General features: G+C 31.8%; 1 protein-coding gene and 2 non-coding genes across 3 annotated transcripts in view; all 3 read left to right on the top strand.

The window, feature by feature from the left end:
- The first annotated feature begins 1,913 nt into the window (after window positions 1-1,913).
- Window positions 1,914-23,330, top strand: part of LOC145252747 (dol-P-Glc:Glc(2)Man(9)GlcNAc(2)-PP-Dol alpha-1,2-glucosyltransferase-like) — an 88,674-nt gene continuing 67,257 nt past the window's right edge. Inside the window, exon 1 of the mRNA XM_080112619.1 lies at window positions 1,914-2,253. The gene's annotated coding sequence lies outside the window, so the exon portion shown is untranslated. The remainder of the gene's footprint in view (window positions 2,254-23,330) is intronic.
- Window positions 10,594-10,789, top strand: LOC145252945 (U2 spliceosomal RNA). Its single transcript, XR_013863693.1, has one exon. It is a non-coding gene; the product is annotated as a U2 spliceosomal RNA (small nuclear RNA).
- LOC145252946 (U2 spliceosomal RNA) lies at window positions 21,053-21,248 on the top strand. The gene has a single exon (XR_013863694.1). It is a non-coding gene; the product is annotated as a U2 spliceosomal RNA (small nuclear RNA).

Here is a 23,330-nt window from a genome sequence, read left to right on the forward strand (position 1 = left end):
GTGGGGTGGTGGCTTATTACAACCCCCCAACCATGTTATCTTTCAAAATCGTAAACTGCTTTCTAGTCTCGTCCCTAAATCTCCATCGCAAACATAGATTTTGTAGAAGTACCGTGTTTTATTGTGGCATCCAATTAAAAAGCTGTAAACGGTGATTCCCAACCCTCACCATAATATTTTCACACCTTTTTTTTTTTTTAATTTAATTGGTTTCCTTAAGAGCTTAGGCGACAGTGTTAGGCTTGCAGACATTTTTGGTCATTTGGTGCGACTCATCGAAGGCCATAAAAGTCATTTGAAATCCTGGCCGCAACCGACAACTTCGTCTCCAGGAAAACATTTTTTATAAGGTTAAAGAGTTTAAACACTTTATTTTTCTTTAACAAGTGTTGTGTGTAGGAATCAAAAAAAAAAAAAAAAAAAAATGCTATTTACAGAATATGAAATATTTTTTGACCTGGGATTATGCTCAACTGCCCCCCCCCCTTCACGTGTTAACGGATTTACTAATTTTCCTCAAATCTAAGCAAACAAACTATACATATATTATTAGAAAGCTTTTCCAACTTTTATTTTTATTTTTTTGATGGGGCTAAAAATAAGTTCGTTGCAAGTCCAATTTAAATAAATTAAAAGATTAATTTTTATGACGTGCCCCAGTCCCACTGTCCCAGCGTATTATAAACATTCCAACCTCACCATGTTTAGAATGACTTTCATAATAAACACCCCCCCTCAACCTCCCCATGTTGAGAACGGCTTTCGGCGTTGTGGGGGGGGGTTTATTCCAAGGCCGTTCTTAACAAGGGGTGATTGGGGGTGTTTATACTACACTGGGCCAGTGGGCCAGGTCTTAAAAAATATAGAAAATCTTTGAACGACGATGTCATTTTTGCGTGAACTAATCAAGTATATACACACACACTAGCATTTCAGCCTGGGTGTTTGGATGTGTATGTTGAGCAAAAAAAAAAAAAAAAAGCGGTCAATTTTTTTAACTTTGACCCCTTAAAATTTATTGTTTTGGGCTCAAATCAAGTTATTAAGTTAGATCCATGTCCAAGCAACCTATATCTAAAATGTCAAGTCTTTAGACCCAAAATTGTCGGAGGAGTTTGGTAGAGTTTTCAAAGGTAAAATTTTTGGCCGAAAACCGATCACGAAGATTTTCCCAAATCAAATACGAGTCTGTATACTTAAAATTGACAGTTATTGCGTAGGGAAATGTGCACAGACACGTTCACTTAAGAAAATCATCTTTAAGCTGTTAATGTGAAATTGTTAGCAATTACAAGGCGGATCTCGCAAATTTGAATTTGGACTTATTACCTCTTTTTTGTTTTTACGACCCGTTTGCTTACTCATAAAATTTTTTTCTTAGTTGAAAATAAAACTACTTATTGTATTTTCTGTATATTTTAAATTTTAGGTTGAACTAGGTATCCCAAACTGGCCTAGTTTAGGTGCGAAAACTAGTAAATAAAGTAAAATTTCCCTTAACTTCAACTTGCGATATCTCGTTTATTTTTGGGTTATTTTGATATGGTTTTGATTTAAATAAAATTTAATCTTTTGTCTTTATAGATATATAATTCTTTTTCTTGTGTCTTTAATAGTTTTTTTTTTTTTTTTTTTTTTTTTTTTCAGGATTTTTCAAGTTATGCCTCTAATTTTGTTAAATGTCGCTTTATTTTTTACACAAAAAAAAAATGTTGATGTTTTTCAAATTTGTTGCGCTTCATATTGTGAGTCTCTAGGTATATAAAAATGGTATCATTTTAAAGAAAAAAAGGTCACTTAATAACATGGTGAGGTTATTAAAAGGTTATAAGTGTTTTTTCTAAAAAAAAAAAAATCCAACTTGAAAACTTCAGTGAAAGAAACATGAAAGAAATTTTATAGTAAGAATTCCGAAAAAGGCATCATTTTGTAGAGGAATATCTCCTCTTTAATAATCTGTTGGTGTCATGTTTATGGCCCCATAAATCAAGGAGCGCACACTAATAAAAGTTAGGGTACCTACAGAGATTTTCAACTTAATGCCAGAGAGACCAATTATCAACTGTCGGCTAGCCAGTAGCCACACAGCAGCAGCACAACACAACGTACTGACTGACTGAACGGAAAAACATAAACAAACAACTCGTTTCACTATGGACTTATCGGTATTATTATACAAACACCGTGACAGCGTTAGGGTTAATTCGCTGTCACGGTATTTGTATAGTTTTACCGACTTATCAAAGTTCTTAGGTGAGTTTGTTTTTTCTTTATTATTTAAAAGTTATAGAAAGATATTTTTTTAATTAATATTTTTAGAACGTCATTAAAAAAAATGAAAATTTACAATTTAAAAAATAATGCCAGTTTATTTTCTATAGTTTTTTTCAAACTTTCATATGTTCTTTCATCGCTTTCGCCTTCGGTTACGGTTGGATAAACTTCAGCATTGTTAAATTATTTTAATTAAATTAATTAATAAAACCGTGTACAAAACTGACGGAAACTTTTATTTTTTTTTCGGTTGGATAAACTTTAGCATTGTTAAATTATTTTAATTAAATTCCATAAACAAAACGTTCGGCTAGTGACTTATGACGATTAAGTATATGTTTTTGTTATTGTTCAGAAACATAAGTTTTTTTTTAATTATGAAAAAAAAGAGAATTAAAAAAAAAATTATTTAAAATAAATTACTTAAAATAAGCATTATTTATTTATTATTTTTTGTTTCTTTGTTTTGGATTCGTAAAACATGTCAACATTTACGCTTTGTAGAAAAAAACTGACTAAATATAAAAACTCAGTTCCAAGGCTATATATTAGCAAATATATTAAATTATTTTGTCCTAAAATTTGAAAATAATTACATAAAAACTTTTTATGTCAGCATTAACAGAAATTGTGACAGAACGCATATTAATTTTTTTTGTCGTCACCCGTACATACACTCATAAACAATAAAAGTGGTTGCAGGACAGAATGGCTGGCATTCTGCAGCAAAGAAGGGTACCAATCTCAAATCACAAGTTATCGGGCAAATAGGTTTAATTCTCTATTTGAAAATGCCCTGGCAATATATCACCATAAAGAGCACATAAAATTATTTTTATCTGTGTTTGCAACATCTTGCAATATGAAATTACAGAGTGTTTTTGCTGACATTTCTGATGAGACTACATTCCCTACTTGCTGCAGTTGGTTTGCTGAACATTAATTTGACCAAACCTTTCTAGAAACTTGTTAACAGCACTGTTCAGTATGTTGACTTCCATCACTATATCAAGAAAATGGCTCTAAGTTTAGAATGCTGGATCAGCAATCCCCAGTTGTTATTAAAATCTGACTGTAAAGGTGTATTTAATGGGGAATTCTTTGAGGAAGGCAATGTGTCTCTCTGTATTAGTCTCACGGCACGGCCCCTGAACTTGTTTTAGAATGTTTGCGCAAGATACTCAGTTTCTCATCTCATTGTCACTAAGCACCAGTTGCATGACTTTTTAGAAGGAGGTGCTTTTGGAAAAGATGTAGATCAGGAGACGAGAGATGCCTTGAAGAGCTGCCCTTTAACAAATCTGTCAGGTGAGCATGCCTTTGGAGATTTAGATTTTAGCATGCAAACAAAACGACATGCATCACTACATAATCGATCATCTTCAAATATGCTTAAGCGCAATCGGACAACAGCTTGGTTGGAAGTAATACCATCAACAAAGAGGCAATCTATTCTGAGCATCTCCAGAAAACATTTGCGACAAAAACATGCACAAGAAGCCCTTGTGAAACTTCGTGTCCAAGAAAAAATTGCACAAAATGAAAGATTAAAGAAGGAAAAAGAACGTCAAGCTGCTGCTGAGAAAGAGAGAATTATTAACTCTGTTATTAAGCATGGTGGTCCAGTGAAATCTGATAAACAGATAAAAAAAATTCAGAAAGTGGTTTGGAAGCACTCAAAGACCAATTGAGATACCTCAAGGTTGTTTTAGGTGTCAAAATCAACACCAGTGGAAATAAAGTTCTACTGGAAGCTGCTCTCTCTGACTACTTGAAAAGAAATCCAATTGATTCATCTCCACCTCCACCAAAGCAACAAAAAATGTCTTCCCTAAGTGAATCTGCTGAACATTTAGATAACTCCTGCAGTTGTGATGAAGATCCATCTCAAGATATCTTCAGTTATGAACATCAAGGACAATGGGTAGCTGTCTACTATGACACCAACTTTTACATTGGTTAAGTCATTGATATTATATCTGCATCCAGCGCTGTAGTAAAATTTTTAATGCAAACAAAAAGTAGAAAAGATTATTTTCGATGGCCTTTATCAGATGACGTTGCACAAGTAGAGTCAGCATTTGTCTACAGATGGGATTTTGAGGTAATGCCAGTTTCAAGTGATGGTAGGATTTGGAGGGTTCCTGAGATATCTACCATAGCAGAAGCCTATGAAAGAATTCTGAGAGAAGATCGATAAGAAAGGAATTGTAGTAAGACCTAAAATATCTTTCTTACTTGTTTTTTTAAGTTGAAAGTTTTTCAATGTTTAAAAAAAATGATTTGTGCCTTTTTTTTTGTATAAAAAATTTCTAAATATTATTGTCGCCGGTGCTTTTTTGGCGAGTTTAAATTTCCAAAAGTAAAAGTATTTCTGTGGCAAAAAGTTTTGTTATTAGAAACAAGGCAACCATTTTTTTTAATTCCTCACCCCAAAATTAGTAAAGTTGCAAAGTTTCAAGCTTCTAACTTCAATGGTTACATTTTTACAGCAATTTCAGTAACGTATACTTTTGACTCATTTTTTTTTTTTTTACCTTTTTTTGCCCTTTTTACAAAATTGCCTGTTTGACTGCTTTTACATGGTCCACAATTGAGAGGTTTTATCAATTTATAATTAAAAGAAAGAATTATCTTGATCTCTAATGTGTTTTGAATCATACTAAGAAGATTCAATATATTAGCTATTAAAATGAAATTGATATGAACAGTTAAAGTTGCCTTTCCGTGTCGTATTTTCACTGTTTTCGCGTTGATAGAGGGATTTTGCCTAGTGTTTAAGTTGGTTTCATCTAATATTTATTGCCTAAATTTGTACTTTTTGACGGACCGTCTTTTTAAAAATCTACCAAAAATCAGGTAATTATCCGATCAATACGAAATTTTCAGCGATTAAGAGAAGAATGAACTTTATAACGGTGTACTTATTTTTCATAAACGATATTTATATATATATATATATATATATATATATATATATATTTTTGCTTACAACCCCCCCCCCCTTGTTTTGAAGTGGGAACAAATATGCTTAAAATAATCATCTGAAACTGAACACAACATATTGTGTTGTTGTAAGGGACAGAATTATAGATTTAAAAAAAAAAAAAAATTGCTTGCATAGCTTATTTTGACGTCTGAATATCAACTTCGATTGTGTTTATATATCCCGCTTTTGAGTTTTGAAGTGTGAAATTCGGTGAATATGTTAAGTAAAATAATTAATTTAAGTTAAGCAAAACAAAAAAAAAAATTTTTTTAAATATTTATACGAAAAAAGCCATTTTAAAATATTTGATGAATAAATTAACAATTTTTTTTAGCGAGCCGAATAATGCATGACCATTATTAAACAGGGCATGCTTTGAAGAATCGATACCCAAAAAAAAAATTCGATAAATATTGTGCCCTTTGTGTTAAAAATAGCATCATTTTTTTTTTCGATCCCGTTTGAAAACGTTTGCCGCCTTTCGACTACGGTGGACCAAACGCGCTGAAATAATTTTTCTTTATTCTGCTTTAAATTGCCCCCCCCCATTTTGGGGAGCCTGGCCCCCACACACATACACATTAAAAACCAAACTCATACAAATAGTCACCCACCTGGTACTGGCCACTCAGCTTAATAATACATTGAAATTTTCGTCACTGAAAAATAAGTTTTTTTTTTTTGGCCTGTTTGCTCTTCCATAGTTTGCTTCTTATCAAACGTAAACAGTGTCGATCTCGACGCGAAATAACTGTTTACATATATGAATAAGTGGAATTATTTGAAATTCAGGTACTTATATTATAATATTTTTGCATATTCTCTTAGAAAATCATCCTAAATCTTAGACAATAAATAAATTTCAAAAACCTTTTCTTTTTTTTTTTTTTTTTTTTTAAATATTTATGTACGTTTTTTGTGCAAGACAAAAAATGTCAATTGTTAACTTTTTGGGAAAATTTAACATTTAAAATTTAATTAAAAATAGTAGAAAAAGTTTTACATTATTCTGTTTTCTATATGATAAAATTCAGGGTTTTATCTTTCTGGAAGAAAGTTACTCAGAAATAATAAATGTAATTTCGTTTTAAAAAACAACTTGATTTTGCGGCCATTTTTGGTGGTGCCTATCTTTTTCAAAGCCTTCTCTTTTTGTCGATTTTTTTTTTTTTTTTTTTTTTTGTGCATTTTCTTTTTTCTTTCAGTCCCCGTTTTTTCTTTTGATTCGTTTCGTTTTCTGTTTTCCATTTAAAATACTGCCTTTTTAAAGATGTTTTTTTTTATATTCGCGTTTTTTTTTGTTTTTTTTCCGCGTTCTTTTTTTCTTTTTTATTTATTTATTGCTTTCACGTTCGGTTTTTGTCTCCCCCCCCCCTTTTTCCCCACATTCGGTTTTGTTTTTTTCTCATTTGGTTTTCTTTTTTCTACATTCGGTTTTTTTTTGGGGGGGGGGGGTCTTTTTTTTTTTTTTCACATTCGGTTTTCGGGTTTTTTTTCACATTCGGTTTTCGGGTTTTTTTTCACATTCGGTTTTCGGTTTTTTTTTTTTCACATTCGGTTTTTTTTTTTTCACATTCGGTTTTCGGTTTTTTTTTCACATTCAGTTTTCGGGGTTTTTTTTCACATTCGGTTTTCGGTTTTTTTTTTTCACATTCGGTTTTCGGTTTTTTTTTTCACATTCGGTTTTCGGTTTTTTTTTTCACATTCGGTTTTCGGTTTTTTTTTTCACATTCGGTTTTCGGTTTTTTTTTTTCACATTCGGTTTTCGGTTTTTTTTCACATTCGGTTTTCGGTTGTTTTGTTTTTTTTTTTTCACATTCAGTTTTCGTTTTTTTTTTTTTTTTTTCACATTCAGTTTTCGTTTTTTTTTTTTTTCACATTCGGTTGTCGTTTTTTTTTTTTTTTTCCACAATTGGTTGTCGGGTTTTTTTTTTTCCACATTCGGTTGTCGGGTTTTTTTTTCCACATTCGGTTGTCGGGTTTTTTTTTCCACATTCGGTTGTCGGGTTTTTTTTTTTTTTTCACATTTGGTTGTCGGTTTTTTTTTTTTTTTTCACATTCGGTTGTCGGTTTTTTTTTCACATTCGGTTGTCGGTTTTTTTTTTCACATTCGGTTGTCGGTTTTTTTTTTCACATTCGGTTGTCGGTTTTTTTTTTCACATTCGGTTTTTTTTTTTCACATTCGGTTTTTCACATTCGGTTTTCGGGGTTTTTTTTTTTTTTTTTTCACATTCAGGTTTTCACATTCGGGGGGGGGGGGTTCACATTCGGTTGTCGTTTTTTTTTTTTTTCCACATTCGGTTTTTTTTTTCACATTCATTTGTCGTTTTTTTTTCACATTCATTTGTCGTTTTTTTTTTTCACATTCGGTTTTTCACATTCGGTTTTCGGTTTTTCACATTCGGTTTTCGGTTTTTCACATTCGGTTTTCGGTTTTTCACATTCGGTTTTTTGTTTTTTTTTTCACATTCGGTTTTCCTTTTTTTTTTTTTTTTTTTTTCACATTCGGTTTTCCTTTTTTTTTTTTCACATTCGGTTTTCCTTTTTTTTTTTTTTCACATTCGGTTTTCCTTTTTTTTTTTTCACATTCGGTTTTCCTTTTTTTTTTTCACTTTTTTTTTCACATTCGGTTTTCGGTTTTTTTTTCACTTTTTTTTCACATTCGGTTTTCGGTTTTTTTTTCACATTCGGTTTTCGGTTTTTTTTTTTCACATTCGGTTTTCGGTTTTTTTTTTCACATTCGGTTTTCGGTTTTTTTTTTTCACATTCGGTTTTCGGTTTTTTTTTTTCACATTCGGTTTTCGGTTTTTTTTTTTTTCACATTCGGTTTTCGGTTTTTTTTTTTTCACATTCGGTTTTCGGTTTTTTTTTTCACATTCGGTTTTCGGTTTTTTTTTTCACATTCGGTTTTCGGTTTTTTTTCACATTCGGTTTTCGGTTTTTTTTCACATTCGGTTTTCGGTTGTTTTGTTTTTTTTTTTTCACATTCAGTTTTCGTTTTTTTTTTTTTTTTCACATTCAGTTTTCGTTTTTTTTTTTTTTTCACATTCGGTTGTCGGGTTTTTTTTTTTTCCACAATTGGTTGTCGGGTTTTTTTTTTTCCACATTCGGTTGTCGGGTTTTTTTTTTCCACATTCGGTTGTCGGGTTTTTTTTTTTTCACATTTGGTTGTCGGTTTTTTTTTTTTTTTTTCACATTCGGTTGTCGGTTTTTTTTTCACATTCGGTTGTCGGTTTTTTTTTCACATTCGGTTGTCGGTTTTTTTTTTTCACATTCGGTTTTTTTTTTTTTCACATTCGGTTTTTCACATTCGGTTTTCGGGGTTTTTTTTTTTTTTCACATTCAGGTTTTCACATTCGGGGGGGGGGTTCACATTCGGTTGTCGTTTTTTTTTTTTTTTCCACATTCGGTTTTTTTTTTCACATTCATTTGTCGTTTTTTTTTTCACATTCATTTGTCGTTTTTTTTTTTCACATTCGGTTTTTCACATTCGGTTTTCGGTTTTTCACATTCGGTTTTTTGTTTTTTTTTCACATTCGGTTTTCCTTTTTTTTTTTTTTTCACATTCGGTTTTCCTTTTTTTTTTTTTTTTTTTCACATTCGGTTTTCCTTTTTTTTTTTTTTTTTTCACATTCGGTTTTCCTTTTTTTTTTTTTTTTTCACATTCGGTTTTCCTTTTTTTTTTTTTTTCACATTCGGTTTTCCTTTTTTTTTTTTTTTCACATTCGGTTTTCCTTTTTTTTTCACTTTTTTTTTCACATTCGGTTTTCGTTTTTTTTTTTTTCACTTTTTTTTTACATTCGGTTTTCGGTTTTTTTTTTTTTCACTTTTTTTTTTCACTTTTTTTTTTCACATTCGGTTTTCGGTTTTTTTTTTTCACATTCGGTTTTTTTTTTTCACATTCGGTTTTCGGTTTTTTTTTCACATTCGGTTTTTTTTTCACATTCGGTTTTCGGTTTTTTTTTCACATTCGGTTTTCGGTTTTTTTTTTTTCACATTCGGTTTTCGGTTTTTTTTTTTCACATTCGGTTTTCGGTTTTTTTTTTTTTTCACATTCGGTTTTCGGTTTTTTTTTTTTTCACATTCGGTTTTTTTTCACATTCGGTTTTCGGTTTTTTTTCCACATTCGGTTTTCGGTTTTTTTTTCACATTTGGTTTTCGTTTTTTTTCACTTTTTTTTTCACATTCGGTTTTTTTCACATTTGGTTTTCGGTTTTTTTCTGTTTTTTTTCACATTCGGTTTTCTTGGATTTTACATTCGATTTTCTGTTTTTTTTATTCGGTTTCTTTTTTACATTCTTAAAACTTGAAAGTGTCTGAAGTTAATATAGTAAAAATACAATTGTTAAGATTGACTTTAACAGCTCTGGACAGTTTAATGAATAAAAAATCCACGTGCTTCTTACTATGACGGTCGTTTCCTACTTTCATGTAGAATTCTTTGTATTGATACTTTATTTAAAGGCGTTTTTACCGGTGTAAGGGGAACAACTCTTCATGGTGATTTTTTTTTTTTCCCCATGTTTCCATTTAAAACCAATGCTTTATTTACACATTTATTTGCTCTAGTAATAAAATAAAACTGTTAGTAATTAATAACAAGATAAACTAAAATCTTTTCATTTTATTACCTTCCACCTCCAAATTTTCACTTAACAAAACAAAAACAACTATCGGTAATCCCCCTCGAGATAAAAGCAAAGGTTTTAAGTCTCGATTTTGTTTGTTTCTTTCATAATTTATTTTCTTTTTCTATTTTTATATCTTTGTTATATCATACTTGCTTTTCATTTTCATTAAAATTAATGATAAAAAAAGTACATTGTTTAAATTTTCTATGGATTTTTCTTTGGGTTCATTTTTATGTGACACCGTATTTTTGTTGCCAGGACAGCACAAAATGCGACCTTGACATTGCTTTTAAATAAACGATCGGAATAATGTACTATTTGTTAAATATAAAATACATTTCTTGGCCGATTATTGTTTAAAGAAAATTATTTTTTTATCCAAGTATTTTTTTTTTAATAAACATAAGTAATTACGAATGATGACTTAAATGTTTACTTTTTCTATAAGTATGTTACGATCTCTGACGCGTATTATGCTGGCAATTAAAAGATTTTTCTTTATTTAAACTGTTTAGATTAACAGCATGAAATGTTGAAAACTTAGTATTTTTTATAATAGTATAGAGGATGAAAATAGACGCATTTCCTTTAAGTTTATTTAGTGTAGACTTTTGCCTTTGGACGTTTGTATCAGTTGGGAACGGGATATATTACTTTTCAATGTGCACATGTAAATGAGGGAAAGTGCGCCAAATCTTTATCGCTTCTCGGCCTTTTGGCTAAGATCAAAGTGTAGTATCTGTTCTTATCAGCTTAATATCTGATACGTCCCCGATTTGGGGACTACGATATTAAACTGATTTTTGCAACATGGCGAAGAGTTAGGGGCTTGCTCCACCTTTGCCACGGGTTGGCCTGGTATTGCAGTACCTCCAGGATTATCAGCCCAGTTTCCCACCAGGGAAACGATAATTAAATCTAAAAACAGACTTTTCATCTCTCTCTTTCTAATATCTGTATAATTTGTTGTTTTTAAGAAAACCCTTTAAAAATTAATTTACAGTTAGAAATTATCTGTTCAGTTTTGTATAATACTTATTTTTTTAGTGAATGCAAGATCATGCATTCCATTTACTGAAAAGGAGTATAATTTTCTTTAGTGATGAGGACACATGACAGGATTTTATGCCTTAGTATGTTTCTTTGGGATTAAAACAAGCAAATCAAAAATTATTATAAACAATTAGTGCTTATTTAATTTGAAGACCGGAGAACTTCACAAAATAAAAATAGTCTGAAAAGTCCAGTTGCATTTTGTATTTGAAAATAAATACAGAAATAAGCGCTTTTTATTTTGATGACTGAGAAGTGAAAAAATAATAGCTTCTTTATAAAGATAATACACTCGCTTGCCATAAATTATACAACAGATAAATTTTAAATGTAGTCTAGCCCAAATAACAATCTCTCTATCTATATATATATAGTGGATGTCAGGGACGCTGCTTGTCATAAAAGGAGTGTTTTATTTGTTGTGTATAGTGAAGTATTTGTGTTTAGTTAGGAGAAACAAAGTATCATAGTAACTTCACAATTTTACTTTTAACACAAAATTGTAATCTATATATATAAAAGGGAAAATGTTTCTGTGTGTGTTCGCTTTTTCTGTGTCTACAAAAGGCTTTTTTCAAAGAAGCTTCGCTTCACAACTTTTTAAAACTTTTTATATCACATATAAATCGTAATATCTCACCGTTAACAGCGAAGGTCGCCTGTCTATTTAATTTGGTCGATTTCAGGAAGATAAATATTCAACATTTGTAGCTTGCAGCATGTGGGTTAGTCTTTTTCCTATAAAATCTTGGGAAGCATTCCAGCCCTCAGTCAATCTTGACCTCATTAACTCATTAAAACGGGCACCTGCCAAATCCAAGTAATTAAATAAATTCAAAGGTGTTTCCGTTAGCATCTCGCGGTGGGGCAATGGTTAACGTCGCACTTTTTTTTTTTTTCTCACACTTTAATTTACAACTTTGCTTCAAGGGTTCCGGTTCGATCCTCATACTTACTTTTTTTCTGGTTTTGTGTAAGAACAATATCCTTATTGTTTGTCAAAAAGAGAAAAGGACAGAATGTCTGACAAGTTGAAGTTTAGATGAAATCCTCTGGATAAAAGGTGAAATAAATTCCTACTGTTTCTTTGTTTTTTAGGAAGGAGTAAAATAAAATGGCAAAATGCCTGTTTATATAAGAAATGATTTCAAAATCCTTTAAGTGAAGAAAAACGTAATTTTTTTTTTTTAATTTAGAGGGAGGAGGGATAAAATGGTGGAATACCTGATAAAATGAGAGGTAATTTGAAAGCCCTTGGTAAAAGGTGAAATTTTGTGGGAAGTAAGTTAAGAATCCTCGTGTTTGTTTTTGCCTTTTGCATCGTTGTGGTGCCATCAGCCAGAAGCAAAACCGAAAGCAAAGTTTTCTAAGTAAAAACAGACATGGGTGTTGAGCAACCAAAGTCCCTATCTAAAAAATAATTAAATATCCGTGTGAGGGCGGGGGGGGGGGGTGATTAGCCACGGTAGCCAGGCTCAAACCTGTCAAGCTAAGAGAAAAAGGAGGTGGGGGGGAATCGATGTCATAAGGCGTAAATGACTGCAAACATGTTGACAAAAAAAGTGACCTCGTAAACAGCCCAGTTAACAGTGAAAGAATGAATCTTTTGGGACAAATTGTGAATATTTGTTGGCCGATAGACTGAGCTTTTGAACAATACCAATTTTGTCTGTTTTGGTTGTGCATGTCAAAAGTTTTTAGTGGATATACACACAGACAATTGAGATTTATATAATAAACTAGCGAGGGGTACCGGGTGTTTGGGGGGGTAAAAAAAAAAAAGTAAGTATGAGGATCGAACCCGAACCCTTGAGGCAAAGTTGTAAATTAAAGTGAAAAAAAAAAAAAAGTGCGATGTTAACCATTGCCCCACTGTGAGATGCTAACAGAAACACGTTTAAATTTATTTAATTAGTTGGATTTAGCAGGTGCTCGTTTTAATGAGTTGTTAATGAGGTCAAATTTGACTGCGGGATAGTATTCATTTACTGCTGAACGCTTTTTTTTTCCCCACCCCCAAGATGTTATAGGAAAAAGACTAACCCACATGCGGCGAGCGACAAATATTGAATATTTATCTTCCTGAAATCGACCAAATTAAATAGACAGGCGAGCTTCGTTGTTAACTGTGAGATATTACGATTTGTATGTGATATAAAAAGTTGTGAACCGACCGACTGCTTCTCTGAAAGAAGCCTTTTGTAGACACAGAAAAAGCGAACACACATACATTTTTGCTTTTATATTTATAGACTAGCAAGGGGTACCTGGCGTTGCCCGGGTGTTTGGAGGTGTGTGTGGTTTTGGGTAAATCAAAACTCCGGGGATGGGGTGAAATAAAAAATTTAAAAAAAAAATGTTTTGGTAGGTGAGTATGAGGATCAAACTGGAACCCTTGAGGCAAAGTTGGAAATTAAAGTGTGAAAAAAAAAAAAAAGAGTGCGACATTAACCATTGGGCCACCGCGAGATGCTAACGGAAACACGTTTGAATTTATTTAATTAATTACTTAAATTAGCAGGTGCATGTTTTAATGACTTAATGCGGGATATCATTTAGTGCGGAGCGCTTTTTTTTTTCTTTTTTTTTCCCCCTCTAAGATGTTGGGGGTAGGAGGAAACAGCCCCACTTGTCGAAATTGAATAGAAATTAAGGAAATAATATTTCCAGATTGAGTAAAGCTCATTGCTTTCGGACATTTCCGGCAATCGCGACCGGAAAAATGCTGCCAGAATTAGTGTCGCTTTTATTATAGAAAAAAGCCTAACCCACATGCGGCGAGCAACAAATGTTGAATATTTGTTTTTCCGAAGTCGAGCAAATTAAATAGACAGGCTAGCTCCGTTGTTAACTCAGATATTATGATTTATATGTGATATAAAAAGTTTTAAGAAGTTGTGAACCGACTGACTGCTTCTCTGAGAAAAGCCTTTCTTGGACATACACAAAAAGCGAACATACATTTTCGCTTTTATATATATAGATAAACTAGCCTTGCTGCCCAGCGTTGCCCGGGTGTTTGGAGGTGTGTTGAGCAACAAAAAAAAAAGTGGTAGTAGGCCCGCAGGCTCGAACCCGTACCATGAAGGTGGAAAAGAACATGACGTCTTTGCCGTTGTATTCATCGCCAAACTGGAAGTGACCTAGGTTTAAATTAAGGCTAGACAATCGAAAAGAGGGAATGACTTTTGAAAATATCGATGAAAAAAGCGACCCTTCCTTGTAGAAAAGTGCTCAGTTGAGAGTGAAGGAATTAATGTTTTTAGCCAATTTTTCAATATTTGTCGTCCGAAGGATCGAGCTTCAAAATGATACCGATCTCATGAAAATCTGTCTCCTCTGTCAAAAGTTTTAGGCAGACATACAAATATACATACATACATCTAAACAGACAGTCTATAATATAAATCTCACCTATCGGGTGGGGGTGCCCGGGTGTTTTGAGGTATTTGGTTTTGGGTAAATCCAAACTCCGGGGTTGGGGGGGGGGGTAAATAAAAAAGTTTTGGTAGATGAGTATGAGGATCAAACCCTTGAGGCAAAGTTGGAAATTAAAGTGTTAAAAAATAAAAACCGTACGACGCTAACCACTGGGCCAAGGAGACACACAAAAGAGCACGTTTGAATTTATTTAACTATTGACAGGTGGTAGCAATAAAAGTTAACTTTGCTGCTTCTATTTGACCTAATTATTGAGGTTAAATAGAACAGTTAACTTGGGTTTGACTGGTTTTTTCCCAACATATGTTGGAGAGGGGGAAACCAGCTCCCCATTTTCCAGACTGATTAGCAACTGTCTGATATAAGAGGACTTTGTCCCCACATTGATCAAAGCTGATTGCTTCTGGACGTTTCCTGGGCGCGATGCCGAGAACTGTGTTAACTTTGAATTAGTTTCGTTTTTATACGAAAGACCCAATCAACACACGAGAAGCCAAAATAGCAATAATTTTGTAAAGTCGATGTAAATAAATCTATACGCTACGCGCTTTCGTAAATCCTAGATATTATTATATAAGGACCTATATAAACAGTTGTAAGCAATCGTAACGACCCCGGGAGCGTGTGCGAAAGAAGCCTTTGCGAGACATACATGAAATGGTCACACATTTTGCCTTTTATATATATATAGACTAGTGGGATTGCCCGGGTGTTTGTCGGTGTTTTTTTTTTTTTTTTTTTTTTACATGGAGGTCACCACTTATCAAGGCCCGGAGGCCACTCAGAGATAAGTGTTATTGTGTATTCAATGAGATAGTATTGTAGTAATCAGTAGTGTTACAGATTTGATAGTGTTTTACTTAATTGGACGTTTTGTCAGGAATTTGTTTGTTGGACTTGAAGATATGCAAATTTCTACTTGTAATTTCACTAAAATGTTTGATAAAAAGGCGGAATTTTTTTCTTGGTTGAATAAAACCAGTTTTCTTTGGCTTATCATTGGTTATAACAGGTGTGGATTGCTTTTAAAAAATATGGGTTCAAAATTGGTTCAATACTTTACCTCGAGGTTCTTTTATATCTGATGACCTCTAACACAACGCCTCCCCCCCCTCCCCTGTTTTTTACCACTTTATCAAGTTTTGAATCCTTAAAGGAGCTGCGCTAGGTGTATCGGAATTTTTGACACCCCTAACACGAAACTGAATAAAATATAAAAAAAAACTCGTAATTTCTCTTAAAAGTGGGTTGCTTATTTACTTTATGGATTATACTTCCAAAATAAACTATTTAAAGTTGTATGAAAAGTAATAGAAATATTATTTTTTTTATTTTTTAAAAAACAGTAATTAAATTAACTGAATTTTACGAGTTCAGTATTTTTCAATTTTTAAACTTTAAAAATCTATCAAAATTTTTCTATTGATTCTAGTTTTACGCTAATTTTATTCTTTCTATTAAACCGAATATAATATTTTAGACAAACGTTTTTTTTTCACCCCCATCCCCCATTTTTAAATGTCTATTAAAAAGTAAATAATTTACTCACCAGTTTTATATCACAAATTGAGAATAAAAGAGCAATAATATATTCAAATTAAAGTGTTTAGAAATTTTCCTGTAAAGTCCGAAGTTTAAAACCTTTTTTTTTTTTTTTTTAAATGAAACCTTGGTCCTTGCTCCTTTAATTGAAAAAAAAAATTAGGGCTTGAATTACATTTTTCGAGTAGTTATAAGCTTGGAAAGACAGGGGGTCGAATCCTTCAGTATTTTTCATGAAGTTTCTGATACACCTAGAGCTGCGCTGATGGGGTGGGTTGCTTATTACAACCCCCACCCACGTTATCTTTCAAAATCGTAAACTGTGTTCCAAACAACATGGGTTTTGTAGAAGTACCATGTTTATTGTGACATCCAATTAAAAAGTTGTAAACGGTGACCCCCCCAACCCTCACCATATTTCCCTGGCGACAGTATTATGTTTGCAGACATTTTTGGTCATTTGGTGCGACTCATGAAAGGCCATAAAAGTCATTTGAAATCCTGGATTAGATTTAAAAACATTTTTTTATAAGGTTAAAGAATTAAAACATTTTATTTTTTGAACAAGTGTTGTGTGTAGGAATCTTAAAAAAAAACAAAAAACTTTTGCTGTTTACAGAATATGGAATATTTTTGACTTGGGATTATGCTCAACTGCCCCCCCCCTTCACGTGTTAACGGATTTATTCATTTTTATCAAATTATTAAGCAAACCAACTATACATATATTATTAGAAAGCTTTTCAAACTTTTATTTTTATTTAATTTTTTTGATGGGGCTAAAGTTGCAAGTTCAATTTAAATAAATTTAAAAGATAAATTTTTACGACGTGCCCCACTGCCCCAGCGTATTATAAACGTTCCAACCTCACCATGTTCAGAATTGCTTTCAGAATAAACACCAGCTCAACCTACCCCATGTTAAGAAAGGCTTTTGGGGTTGTGGAGTGTTCCAAAAGCCGTTCTTAACACGGGGTGATTGGGGGTGTTATTACTACACTGGGGCAGGTCGTAAAAAGTACCAATTAAAAAAAAATAGAAAATCTTTGAATGAAGATGTCATATTTTCGCATAAACTAATCAAGTCTGTGTATGTATATATATATATATATATATATATATATATTTCATACACACACACTAGCATTTCAACCTGGGTGTTCGGATGTATATGTTGAGCAAAAAAAAAAAAATTTTTTAAACCTATATCAAAAATTTCAAGTGTTTAGACCCAAAATTGTCGGGAGTTTAGAGTTCTCAAAGGTCAAATCGTTGAACTTTGTCCCCTTAACAGCCAAATTTTTGGGCGAAAACCATGCAAAAAATTTTTCCAAATCTCAGTAACCCTGTATATTAAATTTCGAGTCTGTAGACTTAAAATTGGCAGTTATTGCTTAGAGAAATTTACAGGCACGTTAACTTTTATTGATATATATGTAAAGAAAATCGTTTTTAAGCCGTTAATATAAAATTGTTAGCATTACAAGGCGGATCTCGCAAATTTGAATTAATGTGGAGTTATTGCTTTTTTTTTTTTTTTTTTTACGACCCGTTTGCTTACTCAAAATTTTTTCTTAGTTGAAAATAAAACTACTTATTGTATTTTCTGTATATTTTAAAATTTAGGTTGAACTCTGGATGTGCATCAAAAGTTTTAATTCTAACCAACTATCAACTGCTTTTTTACTTTTAAAATTGAGTTTTCTTGGCTTTTAAGTTGTAAATAGCTTCAGGAATTTCTGGTTTATTCGTGAATTTCAATTTGAAATACTCGGGTCAGTACAGATCTCTTGTAGAAACAACAATTCTATTTTAATTACTAAAGATTAAGCATTCTGAACCGGTCGGCAATTTGAAAAAGAAAAAAAAATGCTACGCATTTTCTTCAGGAACTAACCATTTAACGTTATATTATATCCCTCTAAATATATATATATATATATATATTAAAAACTTTTCAATTTATTTGCATGAATTTAGTGTTTGATCTTTTTCAAAACTTTTTTTTTGTGTTTTTTTTTTTTTTTTTTTTTCACTCCCCGTTTTTTCTTTTGATTCCTGTCGTTTGTTTTCCTCTTTAAATACTGCGTTTTTTATGTTCGCGTTTCTTTTGTTGTTTTTGTTTTTTTTTTACATTCGCGTTTTTTTCTTCACATTCGGGGTTTTGTTTTTCACATTCGGTTTTGTTTTTCAAATTCGTTTTTTTTTTCTTTTCACATTCGGTTTTTTTTTTTCTTTTCACATCCGTTTTCTTTTTTCACATCCGTTTTTTTCTTTTCACATTCGTTTTTTTCTTTTCACATTCGTTTTTTTTCTTTTCACATTCGTTTTTTTTCTTTTCACATTCGTTTTTTTTTTTCTTTTCACGTTCGGTTTTTCTTTTCACGTTCGGTTTTTCTTTTCACGTTCGGTTTTTCTTTTCACGTTCGGGTTTTCTTTTCGCGTTCGGTTTTCTTTTCGCGTTCGGTTTTCGGTTTTCTTTTCGCGTTCGGTTTTCTGTTTTTTCGCGTTCGGTTTTCGGTTTTCTTTTCGCGTTCGGTTTCCTGTTTTCTTTTCACGTTCGGTTTTCTGTTTTCTTTTCACGTTCGGTTTTCTGTTTTCACGTTCGGTTTTCTGTTTTCGCGTTCGGGTTTTCTGTTTTCGCGTTCGGGTTTTCTGTTTTCGCGTTCGGGTTTTCTGTTTTCGCGTTCGGTTTTCTGTTTTCGCGTTCGGTTTTCTGTTTTCGCGTTCGGTTTTCTGTTTTCGCGTTCAGTTTTCTGTTTTCGCGTTCGGTTTTCTGTTTTCGCGTTCGGTTTTCTGTTTTCGCGTTCGGTTTTCTTTTTCACATTCGGTTTTCGGTTTTCTTTTTCACATTCAGGTTTTCTTTTTCACATTCGGTTTTCTGTTTTTCCCATTCGGTTTTCTGTTTTTCCCATTCGGCTTTCTGTTTTTCCCATTCGGCTTTCTGTTTTTCCCATTCGGCTTTCTGTTTTTCCCATTCGGCTTTCTGTTTTTCCCATTCGGCTTTCTGTTTTTCCCATTCGGCTTTCTGTTTTTCCCATTCGGCTTTCTGTTTTTCCCATTCGGCTTTCTGTTTTTCCCATTCGGCTTTCTGTTTTTCCCATTCGGCTTTCTGTTTTTCCCATTAGGCGTTTGTTTTTCTAACATTTGGGTTTTCTGTTTTTTTTTTCTTTAACGTTTGGGTTTTCTGTGTTTTTCAACATTCCCTTTACTATGTTCTCCCCCCCATTCGCTTTACTGTTTTTTTTTTTTCCTCCATTTGGTTTTTTTCCCACATTCGGTTTTTGGTTTTTTTTTTTTTTTTTCACATTCGGTTTTCGGGGTTTTTTTTTTTTTTTCCACATTCGGTTTTCGGGGGGGTTTTTTTTTTTTTTTTTTTTTCCACATTCGGTTTTCGGGGTTTTTTTTTTCTTTTTTTTTTCTTCACATTCGGTTTTCGGGTTTTTTTTTTTTTTTTTTCACATTCGGTTTTCGGGGGGGGGGGTCCACATTCGGTTTTCGGGGGTTTTTTTTTTTTTTCTACATTCGGTTTTCGGGAGTTTATTTTTTTTTTTTCCACATTCGGTTTTCGGTGTTTTTTTTTTTTTTTTCCACATTCGGTTTTCGGGGTTTTTTTTTTTTTTTTTTTTTCACATTCGGTTTTCGTTTTTTTTTTTTTTTCACATTCGTTTTTTTTTTTTTTTTTTTTCACATTCGTTTTTTTTTTTTTTTTTTTTTTCACATTCGTTTTTCGTTTTTTTTTTTTTTTTTCACATTCGGTTTTCGTTTTTTTTTTTTTTTTTTTTTTTTTTTTTTTTCACATTCGGTTTTTTTTTTTTCACATTCGGTTTTCGTTTTTTTTTTTTTTTTTTTTTTTTTTTTTTTTTTCACATTCGGTTTTCGGTTTTTTTTTTTTTTCACATTCGGTTTTCGTTTTTTTTTTTTTTTTTCACATTCGGTTTTCGGTTTTTATTTTTTTTTTTTTCACATTTGGTTTTCGTTTTTTTTTTTTCACATTCGGTTTTCGTTTTTTTTTTTTTTTTTTTTTTTCACATTCGATTTTGTTTTTTCATTCGTTTTCTTTTTTACATTCTTAAAACTTGAAAGTGTCTGAAGTTAATATAGTAAAAATACAATTGTTAAGATTGACTTTAACAGCTCTGGACAGTTTAATGAATAAAAAATCCACGTGCTTCTTACTATGACGGTCGTTTCCTACTTTCATGTAGAATTTTTTGTATTGATACTTGATTTAAAGGCGTTTTTACCGGTGTAAGGGGAACAACTCTTCATGGTGATTTTTTTTTTTTTTTTTTTTTTTTTTTTTTTCATCATGTTTCCATCTAAAACCAATGCTTTATTTACACATTTATTTGCTCTAGTAATAAAATAAAACTGTTAGTAATTAATAACAAGATAAACTAAAATCTTTTCATTTTATTACCTTCCACCTCCAAATTTTCACTTAACAAAACAAAAACAACTATCGGCAATCCTCCTCGAGATAAAAGCAAAGGTTTTAAGTCTCGATTTTGTTTGTTTCTTTCATAATTTATTTTCTTTTTCTATTTTTATATCTTTGTTATATCATACTTGCTTTTCATTTTCATTAAAATTAATGATAAAAAAAAGTACATTGTTTAAATTTTCTATGGATTTTTCTTTGGGTTCATTTTTATGTGACACCGTATTTTTGCCAGGACAGCACAAAATGCGACCTTGACATTGCTTTTAAATAAACGATCGGAATAATGTACTATTTGTTAAATATAAAATACATTTTTTGGCCAATTATTGTTTAAAGAAAATTATTTTTTTATCCAAGTATTTTTTTTTTTTTTTAATAAACATAAGTAATTACAAATGATTAAAATGTTTACTTTTCCTATAAGTATGTTACGATCTCTGACGCGTATTATGCTGGCAATTAAAAGATTTTTCTTTATTTAAACTGTTTAGATTAACAGCATGAAATGTTGAAAACTTAGTATTTTTTATAATAGTATAGAGGATGAAAATAGACGCATTTCCTTTAAGTTTATTTAGTGTAGACTTTTGCCTTTGGACGTTTGTATAAGTTGGGAACGTGATATATTACTTTTCAATGTGCACATGTAAATGAGGGAAAGTGCGCCAAATCTTTATCGCTTCTCGGCCTTTTGGCTAAGATCAAAGTGTAGTATCTGTTCTTATCAGCTTAATATCTGATACGTCCCCGATTTGGGGACTACGATATTAAACTGATTTTTGCAACATGGCGAAGAGTTAGGGGCTTGCTCCACCTTTGCCACGGGTTGGCCTGGTATTGCAGTACCTCCAGGATTATCAGCCCAGTTTCCCACCAGGGAAACGATAATTAAATCTAAAAACAGACTTTTCATCTCTCTCTTTCTAATATCTGTATAATTTTTTGTTTTTAAGAAAACCCTTTAAAAATTAATTTACAGTTAGAAATTATCTGTTCAGTTTTATATAATACTTATTCTTTTAGTGAATGCAAGATCATGCATTCCATTTACTGAAAAGGAGTATAATTTTCTTTAGTGATGAGGACACATGACAGGATTTTGTGCCTTAGTATGTTTCTTTGGGATTAAAATTTTTACAAATCAATTTTCAATAATTGTTTATTTAATAAGAGAATCAAAGAATACGTTCACAAATTTAACTTTTATAATAATGTTCATCAGGAAGACAAAAGACATGACTTTGGAAAAAAAAATGGCTCCAAATCATATATATATATATATATATATATATATTAGAATCCTTACTTTGTAGTTACTGTAGATAAAAAAATAAGTCAGAAAGATTTTGTGTCGTAACCTGTTTCTGTGCGATTAGAATGAACAACTTATCTGGTGGTCAACTTGATGTCCTAAACTACACCAAATATTGATGGTATTTTTCTTTACAAAACTCGATCATGTTCTTCAAAAATATTTTTTCTCTACGAAACAACCAAACCAAACAAGAATAAATATTTGAAAAGTAAATAACTTGAAGCATGAAAACTATCTCTAAAATGACTGAATTTGGTATGAACCTGAAGTGTTGGTATTGTTGCAAAACAAGCAAATCAAAAATTATTATAAACAATTAGTGTTTATTTAACTTGGAGACCGGAGAACTTCACAAAATAAAAATAGTCTGAAAAGTCCAGTTGCATTTTGTATTTGAAAATAAATACAGAAATAAGCGCTTTTTATTTTGATGAGTGATCTTCACACTTCTGAGAAGTGAAAAAATAATAGCTTCTTTATAAAGATAATACACTCGCTGGCCATAAATTATACAACAGAAAAATTTTAAATGTAGTCTAGCCCAAATAACAATCTCTATCTATCTATATATATATATATATATAAAGTGGATGAGGGGTAACATGTCAGGGACGCTGCTTGTCATAAAAGGAGTGTTTTATTTGTTGTGTATAGTGAAGTATTTGTGTTTAGTTAGGAGAAACAAAGTATCATAGTAACTTCACAAATTTACTTTTAACACAAAATTGTAATTTTATTTGAAAGGTAAATCCATTTAAATACTGACTGAGACTACATGATGGAGATTAAAGTTGGTGTGAAAATCAAACACCCAATTTATGAGCAGATAATTAATAAAATTAAGTTCATTCTTTAAGTGACAAAAACAGTGGTTGGATCTATGGAGGTAAGCCACTTATCGAGGCCCGGAAGCCACTTTGGGATAAGGGTTATTGCTTGTTCTCACCATAAGATATTTTTAATAAAATGATTAAGGCTGCAAAAACCCTTGGGTGTCATTGCTGAAGACCTCGGTGCATCATATCACATAATGGAAGTTGTTCCAGGGGACTAATCTTAATAAAATAAGAACAGTAGAGATAATTACAAAGGCTTAAAGTTGATTGATCATGCCCTGAAAATGGTTGATTGTAAATAAGTCATGGTGAAATGCAGTTTGGTTTTATTTCCAGATGATGATATACCCTGAAACAAATTCAAGAGGAGTATCATAAGAAGAATTAGCATTCAGATTTTGGAAAAATGCTTTTAACAAATTGCTAAGTGATGCCCGATGATTTTGTATAAATTGAAGACAAACAAGTGGTTTGTTATTGTCCCAGCTGCATACAGAAATCCTCCCAGTATTGTTAGAATTTAACAACAGATTTAGTTGTAGCTTTGTTGTGAATCTTTACTGAGTCTCGGTTTTATGCTGATTTAGTGCTAGCCTGTTAAACACTGGACGCTGTATTGTAAAGTTTGAAACTCTGCAAGCTGTGGAAATTGATAGTCTGATAGTAAACATTTCAAGTGCTTAAAATAGCAATACCCATGGACATTAACACGCTTTGGATAATCACAGATTTCAAGGGCTTCTGCTAAAATAGTTATATTTTACAAACTAAAACGCTTTAAGTTTTCAAAATACCATTTTTG

This window comes from Euprymna scolopes, chromosome 29 (genome assembly GCF_053919585.1).
Source record: "Euprymna scolopes isolate OS-2025 chromosome 29, ASM5391958v1, whole genome shotgun sequence".
Lineage (NCBI taxonomy): Eukaryota > Metazoa > Mollusca > Cephalopoda > Sepiida > Sepiolidae > Euprymna > Euprymna scolopes.